Genomic DNA, 11,534 nt, shown 5'->3' on the forward strand with positions numbered 1-11,534 from the left:
TTAATAAGTTTGGCAACAGTGTCGTGTGTGTGATGTGCTTGCCATGTTTCCTGTTATAGTCCATCGCAACCTTGAGACAGCTTCCAAAGTGTTAACTTCCCATATGTATGGAAACTTTTGAGACACCCTGTAAATCTAATCCAAACATTACCTCAGTAACCAAAAGTAAACATTCAGCTGCTTAGTAAAGCACTCCTGAAGGAATCTACTTTGTTACCTATGATACATGCACTTTTTTAGGGGGGAAAAAAACATTAAGGGTGTGTGAATGTGTATGTGATTGTGCCCTGTGATGGATTGGCACCCTGTCCAGGGTGTACCCTGTCTTGTCCCCTATGCTCCCTGGGATAGGCTCCAGGTTTCCCCGCGACCCTGAAAAGGATAAGCGGTATAGGAGATGGATGGATGGATGGGAAAACCATTAAATAAATAATCTAGAATTTGTAAAAGCACAGACGGTAAAATGTCAAAGAAAATAAAAAAAGGCAATGGAATGATCCAGCAAGTATTGAAAATGTTCATAAAATGTCAACACTAACAATAATATTTTTTGTATGGTGAATACTGGCTGAGAACATCTTCCTCTCTCATCAGTGTCAAGCTGTTATTTCTGAAATTGCTCTTATCACACCTCCTCTGTGGCCATTCTTCGTCACATTAGGCTTAATAAATATACATTGAGAAAGCTTTTAACCAGCAAGAGCCTTTCTCACTTTGCTCAGGAGTGTTGTGCAGTGCAGTGCGGCTTCATAACGAGAACCGCTTACTATGAGACGGATTAAATTATCCCAACTTGCACAGCAAAACTGCTGTTCTGCCACACTCAATAATCCTCACAGCAGCTCCATCTCAAGCGCCATGGTGTCCTTTAATCGCTGTATGCATGAAATGTTTGCTCATGGATATCATGCCATTTATGTGTAACACAGAGATTGTAATAGAAGTAGTAATAAGGTCTAATGAATGATAATAGGATGTAAATATGATTATGGAGGTGGTGGGTTTTTTTAGCTACCACCCTCACACTTCAGAGGACAATATATAAGAAAGTTCCTTAGAGATTGAGATTTAAAAATGGGAAAGAAAATATAAAAAAAAAAGAAAAGAAAAAACTGAAAAACAAAATAATTTTTTATGAAAAATCTGAGAAAGGAATAAAAAAAAAATCATGCACAGATGCGTGTGGCCAACAACAAATCAAATGGAATTTTGCAGTAAAACCGGAACAAATAAATAGGAGAAAAATATTTTTTAAAAGAGAGAGAGAAACAAAAATAGAACAAGAGAAAAACTAAATAATAGGGAGGAAAAATCTAGAGCATGTAAGATTGCAAGACTGCGAGATGAGTAGGGTATCTGGCATGAATGTGTAGGTTGAACAGTAGTAAATATTGGCGTTTTGGTGTGTTCTTCAGTGAGGTGTGTTACATGCTGTGTGTGTGAGTGTTCATTTAAACCAGTACCCATTGACACTTTGAGTGTGCTCATGTATCTCTAAGTTGTTCTCTTGTGGGCAATAATTCATCAGCATAAAAGTTGAAGATGTAACCTGAATGTAAGATTGAATCGTTCAGTCTGACAGGTTGTTAATAACACAAGCTTGTAATGAAAGCCTGATGTCCTACGGTAAGTGGCTCTAAAATGCAGAATGGGGAACTCGCTAGGTTATGTTTAAATGTGCATAAATCTGTCTAAGGTTTTTTTCAAATGAAATTTGTAACAGTGTATGCAACGTTTCATCATGTTGCCATTTTCTTTTTCATCTTTCTCTATTTCTCCCATTACTCAGTGCAATCACTAAAGGCAGCTGCAAGCAGGAAATAAGATTGGATTGATAATGGGGTCACCAGAGATCAAGGACATGGGTCTGCCCATTCAGAAATCATGCAAACTAAAAATACCACACACACACACACACACACACACACACACACACACACACACACACACACACACACACACACACACACAATAACTGAAACCTCATACCCTATTTATCCTGCATTACACACCATTTATAAGCGTTATTGCCTAAGGCCAAAATCTACATGAGCACAGCTATTAGATCCTTGATGTTTAACAGCGTGTTCAACAAAATGATGCTTGTTGCCCAGTCTTTGTCGCATAGCAACAGTGAAAATAAAAGACAAGACAAAGGTCACTAGCAGGGATTGGCCATGACGTGAAAGCACATGGTGAAAATGAAGCCCTGTAGTTGAATAAAGCTTAGTTGAATAAAGCTGTGTGAGTGGAGAATGATGTAAACTGCATAACTACATAGAGAACATACAGTAAAAGTTCTGGCTTATTATTCAGCTGTTCATCATAAAGCATATGTTTTTCAGTAAATACTATACATTATTTTGTAAATACAGAAACTAAAAGGAAATTTAAGGGTTCTTTGGATAAATCAGTGTTCTTACACTTTGTTATAGGGTTTTACGTTTAAATGTTTTTCCCCCCAGAGGTACAACCAGAGAACCTTTACCGTTTGTTTCTAATAGTGTAAAGAAGAGCCAGAAAAGGTTCATCAAAAGGTTGACACTGTCAGAGAAGAAACTTTATTTAATACAGGATTGTTTTTGTCACAATGAATTAAAGGATAATTTCATACCATTAATGTTATCACCATCAGGCACCAACAAGAATGATTAAAGATCCATGCAGTGAAAGGTGCTTTTGGGAACATAAAACAGATTTATCTATAGCATCATTCTGAAGAAGCTTTTTTTTTTTTTGCCAACTTAATATTTATGAATGTGTAAGAAGAGTGTTTAAACTCATAATATTCCTTACAAAGACCTCTATAGATAGACATTGTGTTGTATTATGTATCTGTGAATGCACTCTAAAAAAAAAACACTGAGTTAAAAACAACCCAAATTGGGTTATTTTTAGCCCAACGGCTGCGTAAATATAGGACAGAACACATTTTGGCTAAACTCAAAACATCAAGTTGGGTTATTAATTTTAATGCAGCAAATGGGTGATTTTCAACCCAAAGGATGGTTGTATTTTTACCAAAATGTTGGGCTAATTTTATTCTATAAATGGGCTAATATTTTTACCCTTTGAAAATGTCAAATATACCACATCATAAACAAATATGTCAACATGGTATTTCCTTTATTTATACACAAGAAGGTGTTCAGAAATGTATTGCTAGAGCTGCTAAAATGGTGTTTATATATAGACTTTGAAGTAAATGACTCAAATAAGTAATATATTTAAGAGGAAAACGTCAGATTTTTAAAACCTGCGTAACAATCTTACGAGCCAGTGGGAAATACAAACAAGTAATCCAAAGCTAATGTCATTTAATGTCATGTAAACTGGACTGTTATCACACATATTTGCTTTTTCTAGTGTACAGTAATGGCTTTATGGATAACTATATTGATACGAACCTTGTTTCTCCAAATAAATCTAACAGTCTGTCTGTTTGAAAACCGCTACCTCCGCCTGAGGTAAATTCAAACTGAGCTGGACTGAGGCATCGGGGTGGGGGAGGGGTGCATTGACTCAACTGTCAGTGAAAATGACCCAGCAGCTAACCCAGCATTTGGGTTACACAAAACTACCCAAAAAGTCTGAGAAAATAACCAAATTAAATGACCCAAAATGCCCAACCCAGCATTTGGATAGAGTGTGGCAAAGGTATGTGAACCTCTCAGCTAATTTGAAGGTGAATTAGAGCCAACTGTTTTCAGTTAATGGGATAACAATCAGGTGGGGTTAAGCACCCTGTTTTATTTAAACAGGGATCTATCAGAGTCTGATATTTTTTGTGGATACATATCATGGCATGAACATAGGAGATGGAAAAATGTTTTGTGGATGATTGAGACCAAATTAGAATTTTTGGTTTAAACGAAAAGCATTCTGTTCGGAGGAAGGAAAACACTGCATTCCAGCATAAGATCTTTATCCCATTTGTGAAACATGGGGGTGGTAATATCATGGTTTGGGACTGTTTTGCTACATCTGGTCCAGGACGGCTTGCCATGATTGATGGAACAATGAATTCTGAATTTTACCGCTGAATTCTATAGGTAAATATCAGGACATCTGTCCGGGAACTGAATCTCAAGAAAATGTGGGCAGTAGAACAGTGGTCCAAAGCACACAAGTCATTCTACCAAAGAATTGTTAAAGAAGAATAAAGTAAATGTTTTGGAATGGCCAAGCCCCAACCTTAATCCAATAGAAATGCTGTAGAATGACCTGAAACAAGCAGTTCATGTCTCGTTTATTTAATTAGGTTCTCTTTTAGGACTTGTGTAAAAATTTGATAATGTTTTAGCTCATATTCATGCAGAAATGTAGAAAATTCTAGCATTAATTAATTTAAAAACACAATGGGATGTGATGTTATTGGAAAATAATTATGATGGGTGGTGTGATGTGGTCTGAAACAAACTAGAGTTAATGTTACCACCATGGAATTGATAATTTTCCTATAATAGCATGTCACTAAGTGGTTTGTTCCACAGCAATATGCTTGTTATAATTATATGCTTATTGCAACATTATAATTTTTATATTATCATACACGTTATCTTTTATAATTACATTTACCGTATCAACGACTATACACAACAAAATCCCCAGTGTTAATTTAACACCCAGAGTGTTGAATGTACACCCTACAGTGTTTATATAATCCATTTGGACTATATAAACACTCTGGGTGTTAATTCAACACTAGGGATTTACTGTGTACACATTTTAAAAATCCATTCATGTAGAGCATCCACCAAACAAGTCCCTGTGTAAGCTGTTGCTATAGAAATGATAAGCTGTTAGAAAAAGGGGATGAATACTGTATATACCTGTGATTAGCTGCTGTTATAGAAAACAAATCAACACCAATCAGAATTGAGAATTTAACAATGATGTGGTGCAATAATATTTAGTAAGAGGAAGCTTTTTTCCCCTAAGATGCATACTGCATATGCTGAGATCTGGTTTAACAATGATATAAAACATTTATTTATATATTGTAGATTCATAAGATTTAATAACTTAAAATGTAACAGTATTATTAATGCAGAACTGCAATTTAAAATTGACAGCCATCCTCGGAGTGGCTTTTACAACAGTAGTTAGAGGTAGAGGATACATTTCTGCTAAGATGTGCTCGATAAATCCAATAAATATGACTTGGGAGTACAGCTGAGAGATAAAATGGTCATAAAATTTAAATTAACCATTTAAACACACAGGACATGTTATCAGGTTGAGACTTCCTCACTCTATTACACATCTTCCCCATTAGTTTCCCTATTATATAATTCATAGTAGTTTTTGATTTAAGGTGTGTTATTGAACAATATGAATAATTTAAAGGGTTAACAGCAGACTGTGAAACTGTTCAACTTCCAGAACAATAAATCTGAATTCATTTTATTCCCCAATAATTCAGCTATTTTCCATTCTAACACAGTGCCAGAATGCCAGCCTTCATAGCAGTAGAAAATCGTGTGTGGTTGATTTGCTCCCACATTTTCCAAAGCCTTGAATTTTTCTATTTTTTTCTTTTTTAAAAAAAATTCAGGCATGTGTATTAGTGTGTGCGGTATTCATGTCAAGCATGGTAGAAAGATTCAAGGAAATCTTTTTTTTAAATCTCAGATTCTCAAGGTAATGAGTCACAGAAAATTCATGTTGTATGTTTCCCTCCTGAGAGAGAGAGAGCGAGAGAGAGAGAGAGAGAGAGAGAGAGAGAGAGAGAGAGAGAGAGAGAGAGAGAGGAAAGAGACAGAGAGACAAGAAAGAGAAAGAGAGAGGGAGAAAGACAGAGTCAAGTAAGAGGGAGAGAGCGAGAGAGAGAGAGAGAGAGAGAGAGAGAGAGAGTCAAGAAAGGAAGAGAAAGAGAATGTGGCAGAAGTGGGAGTTGTGCTCTAGTAAAAGAGTAAATAACACCGTTAAACACAGCACTGAAACACAAATCATCATTCTGTTTATGGCTTTCAAATGCAAGCTATCTTTTTTCCCTTTTAGAGCAAAGGTTTTATCTTCCAAGACACCAAGACACTCCAGTGCATCTCTGTTCCTTCTCATGTGAACAGAGGCATGTTGAATAGTGAGTTAATGAGCATCAGCTGTGATCGGGCTCTTATCACCCACACACCCGTGTCCTTTTGTGGCTCTGCTGTCCTGTTCAAGTGCACACAGATCACATATCCATAGAAACCAAGTCCCCTTGTTGCTAAGGAGAGAGCTTGATGGAGGTCTTGGTTTGTGTGATGCATCAAAGAAGATTTCTTTTTTTAAGTTGTGTGGTTTATTAGCAGTTAAAATCTCAGCTGACTAATTAATCAGTCATGTTAATTCTTACAGTAGCTATAGTACAACTAATAGAAAATGTTTGTCATCACAGGAATATGGAATAAAAGTCTATACCAGGGATGTAATGGGATTAAAAGGTACACATGAACACATAGGACAAGCACAATGTCTCTCAAACTCTCTCAAAATCTTCTATCACACAATATAATCTGTTAACAGTAAGCTTTGGTTGCTAGGCAACATAGCAGGCAAGGATTAAGGTATTCTATGGAAAGAACAATGGGTTAATTATTAGGAATATTCTTTATAATAATCCATTGAAGGTGTATGACTTGAAACAGTGCTCTTGCGCTACGTTGGTGATCTGAAGGTACTTATTTCTGAGCAAGCATGATTTGATTATGCAGTGTGAGTAAGGATGTTGCTCCAGCATCCCTGCTCATTATAGTTTGGGTGTCAGTATTACTGTAACGTCGGTTTGCTTAATCCAGTTTTGAACCTATAAAATCATTTTATTAAGCAAATTAGTTCAAAACCAAGCTTCTTAATACAGAATTCAGCCATGAGATTCTTAATACAGGATCTCAGCCAATCAGAAGTTTGGAAAAAGACCAGGTGTTGCTTTTCCAATCTTTAACTGTCAAATTTTAATGAGCCTGTGCCCACTGTGACCTCAGATTCATGTTCTTGGCTAACAGGTGTGGAAACCTATGTGGTCTACAGCTGTTGTAGCCCAACTGCCTCAAGGTTCAATGCGTTGTGTGTTCTGAGATGCTTTCCTGCTCACCATGCTTGTAAAAAGCAATTATTAGATTTACCATAACCTTCATGTCAGCTAGAAGCAGCTTGACCATTCTCCTCTGATCTCTCTCAATCGACTAGACATCTCTGCCCTTACACCAGTTGTTTTTTGTTTTTTACACTGTGTGTAAACTTTAGTGACTGTTGTGAATGAAAATCCTAGGCGATACTAATACATTCAAAGAACGGAATTTGGATTTATTATGATTAGTAAATCTGGCATACATCATTTTGGATTCATTAATCATTGAATATAAGGATGAGGCCCAGATCTTTCACATACAGCTTTTCTCATATAGTCTGTAAATTATAGTCTCACATCAGTGATTCAGTGATTTTAGATTAAGTTAGCTGAAGCTAGCCAGTTTCAACTTCAAACAAATACAACTCCTCCCTTCAAAGCCACACCCACAAAACGCTAGGCCAGAAGGAGGGGCTCTCTGAGCTGACAGGCATCGTGATTGATAGGCAAGTAGAGACAACCTTTTTTCCTGATTGTTTAGAGACTGTTGATCTACATCATCTTGTTTACAGAGCCCCTTTTGCATCATAGCTCCCATGGCAACATGTTCCAAGTATAGTATATCTCATTTTCCCTTGGAGAGTTCATGTATTAAAATGCCTTTGGGTTTTTAAAGTCTCATTGTGCATTTTTACCCTCAGTTCAAAGCCATCTGTCTTTCTTGTATTGTTCATGATGTTGTTGGGTTTTTTTTTTTACTTTGTGCCTCTGGTTTAATGATTATGGATGCAGTGTGTTTTATATTGTCCACTCATGTCCTGATTTTTTTTTTTAATTGCCCGAAATGAAAAACATGGTTTGAGAATGCACTTGAATACTATATTTAACTATAGGAACCACAGACACTGGAGATTGTCTCGTGAGCATATAATCTTATTGACTGCTATATTGAAAGGAGAACCGCCAAAGGAGAATTGAGAGAAAAATTTCCAACTATTTCAAAGAGTGTTCTGAAGGAAAAACAAGAAGATGCCCATTCATTTTGAGTGAAAGTGTTGAATCATTTCACAGTACCAAAAGTGTTCATAATTCTGTAAGATGCATAATTTAGCAGTGGGAGCAATCTAAGATTAATCGTGTAGTGAAAAAAGCTTTACTCACCTGCCCTTTGATTCATGCTGCTATTGCAGAGTCTGACATTTCTCTCTGTGGCTCCATCGTCGGTCCTTCGGGGTGGTTATGAAATGTTTCCATCTCATATTGATTTAATTTTTTAAATGCACCATGGGTCACCGGGGCAATGTGAAACAGAATAAATCTGAATCATTTACACCAAAGTATGTTTTCGCCTCAGCCTGCTCTAAGATAAGAAAGCTCCTTCAGTATATCTGCTTTTGTGTCAGAGCTCTGGTGAAAGGTTGGAGTCACAATAAGTCCCAAATTCACCATGAAGCACTTACTGAAATGTAGAAATACTGCACAGCCAGCGTATCGGAAAATTCTGTAATAGACTACTTCTAGACTTTTAAAAGCCACAGACAAAATGTGACGGATGTTTTCTTTGGAGTTTAGAAATGAGAACACAGATGGATGAAGCAATTATTGCTTTCATTCCTTCAGGGCTTTTGTCAGTCAGTGATCAGGATCAATAAAGCAAACCTCCACTCATAAAGACAAGTGCTGTGATTCTGGCACCCTGGCAGGCAGCGCCCACACAGTCTTTTCATTACCACGTCCTTGTACCTACAACCTGCTCCTGCTCCTTTTCAGAACAAACAAGACCATCTGTCAAAGCTGTTCATATACAAGAGAGGGAAAATACCAGCATGTGTATGATTACAATAGAGATCCATGAGTCCCTTCGGTAAGAGCAGACACTCCTATTATGTTTTTTCAGATATTACCTTTAATGTAGTGTGTTACATAGCTGTTTGTGAATGTAAAAACTCTGCAAAGTTTCAGAAATCAAAGTACACGACAAATTTGGGAGTTATTGACTCTCAAAAATGAAAATAACAACAAAATGTATACAATAGTGAGTGGAGCTGGATATAGACAAACAATTTATCTAATTAAGTGTCATAATATCACAGTTTACACATTGTATAAATTAAATTTCAATAGATTGAAAATTGGGGCACAGATTCATGCAATTTTGGCTCTTATATAATATTCCTTTATTCTTATTCTTCCCTCTGTACTCTCTGTACTCCCCTCTGTCTATTTCTCGAACTCTCTCGCTCTCAAAAAGATTGAAAACTGCTCATTTCCTTTCCTCATACATCACAAAAGGTAAATTTGCATCGATCAAATATATTAAGTTCTGCATAATGTTTGTCAAATTGACTTGAATAATCAGCAGAGGAAGGACAGAGATATTTCTGCCATGACATCACTTTCAGTCTGTCAGCTTTAACCACTGGAAGAGCATCATCCTCATACAAATAAGTACAATTTACTTCAATTAATTAAATCTAATGCACTTAAATTCACTCAAATGGCAAGAAGAGACAGTAGGAGGTAGATGATTTATATAAGATATTAAAAACTAACATCTTCTGATCTTCCTGAAGTAGTCAGCTACTTAAATTAGGTGAACTGTAATATAATACAATGACATATCTTTCTAATTAGAATACCTGTGTATTATTATTATGTTTCATTATTATTATTATTATTATTATCGCTTATGTGTTTTTTATACATGTACAGTTGGCTGTAAAATTTTAAGTGTAACACATTAAAACCAGAGAACCTGAAGGAAAACCATATGAGCACAGGGAGAACAGACAGTAATCTGAGCCCAGAAATGAACAGGGGACCCTGGAGCTGTGAGGCGGTAATGTTACCCACTGCACCAATGTGCCAGCCTATGATATAATACAGTACATTATACAGCAGTTCCAGTTCACTAATTAGATTGGAGAAGCAGTGTTCCAAGAGTGTTGATATTTAGTATAACATCACAGATGCCCTTCACTGATTGTATCACTCAATTTGTCTGTGTTCACTGCATACAAATTCCAATTCTAACTATATTATGTTACCTTGAAACCATTACTGCACTTACTACAGGATGTCAGTAGGTTAGTGCATTGCATAGCAACAAGCAAAGCTCTATCCAGTTGTGGCTTCTTTAGGAACTATTTTCAGTGACAGAGCAAAAAATTTGGCCTTGTGCCATCACAGCTGTGTTGACATTCAGTACAACAGCACTCTTGCTTTTGCGATATTGCTTAAATATAATATCACATCATGGCATATCATTTCTTCCACACTAAGATGAAGGAAGCGTTTCTACGGGTTATCCATCGCAATCCAATTTACAGTTAAAATGAACTCTGGGAAGTTAGGATTTTAACTATAATGATATGTGGTGTAAAGATCAAGCAGCCTTCAAGAGAACGGATTTCATGCAAACATTTCTGTCTGTTATTTTGGATAAAATGTACGGATATTAGTTACAACAACAACAGTTTTTCTGTGCTCTCAATTTCAGCTGCTTTCATGAAAGTGTTGCATTTAGAAAAGCAGGTACTGTAGATGTAATCTATATCGTGTGTATCTCTGCTTTGAATTGTATAGACTGCAAAATCCAATGGTAAGATCAAAGACTAGGGGAAAGACTTGAGAATCTCATCAAAACCTAACACTAATATTTTCAAAAATAAAAAAAGGTTTCTTTTTTGCCCCGTCAAAATCCACTGAGCAATGTTACGCACAGTGTGGCAGCTCAGAAAAAAGCCTTGTCATCCTAATTACCACCCCAAATCTGAGATCACATCACAGATAGATCTGTTACACCAGTGCTATTTATTCAGGCTTACTGCATCCTATCTAGCACTACCTGTCATTGCAGTGTCCTAGCAATTCTAACCAAATCCCTTCAGTATGTCTTAGCAAGTGCAGATATCTTCAACACAACATTTATCTTTATTAGATTGTTGTTAAACAAATTTAAATGGTGAGATTCTTCTGGCAGATATTTTTATTTCAAGCTTTTATTTCTCGAAAGAAAATTATCTGCAAATAGAATAAGACTATTTTCTGTTTTATGTTTGACATTAGTAAATTTGTCTAGATATAGGCTTTAACTTATGTTTATCAGCTATAGTATTAGTATTAATTAGTATTAGTATTGGAATCATTTTCTTGCAGTTTTTATAGAGCAATGATGATTTCTTCCACTATGTTGTCATTCATTTTGCACCTAAAAACAAATGACATATTCTGCAAATGCAACTTTCTATGCATATAGTGCTGTCCACATTTATTGGCACCCTTCATAAACATGGGGAATATAATTATATAAAAATTAATCAATATAATTCATAGTTTCCTCTCAAACAATAAGACTATTTATCAACGTTCTATCAATTTAATTAGAACTTTTTTTAATGCATTTTTTTTTCCTACAATACATGTGCCAAAATGATTGACAACACTATGGGAGATTTTAAATAGATGTAAGTGATTATCC

This window comes from Ictalurus punctatus, chromosome 24 (assembly GCF_001660625.3).
Source record: "Ictalurus punctatus breed USDA103 chromosome 24, Coco_2.0, whole genome shotgun sequence".
Lineage (NCBI taxonomy): Eukaryota > Metazoa > Chordata > Actinopteri > Siluriformes > Ictaluridae > Ictalurus > Ictalurus punctatus.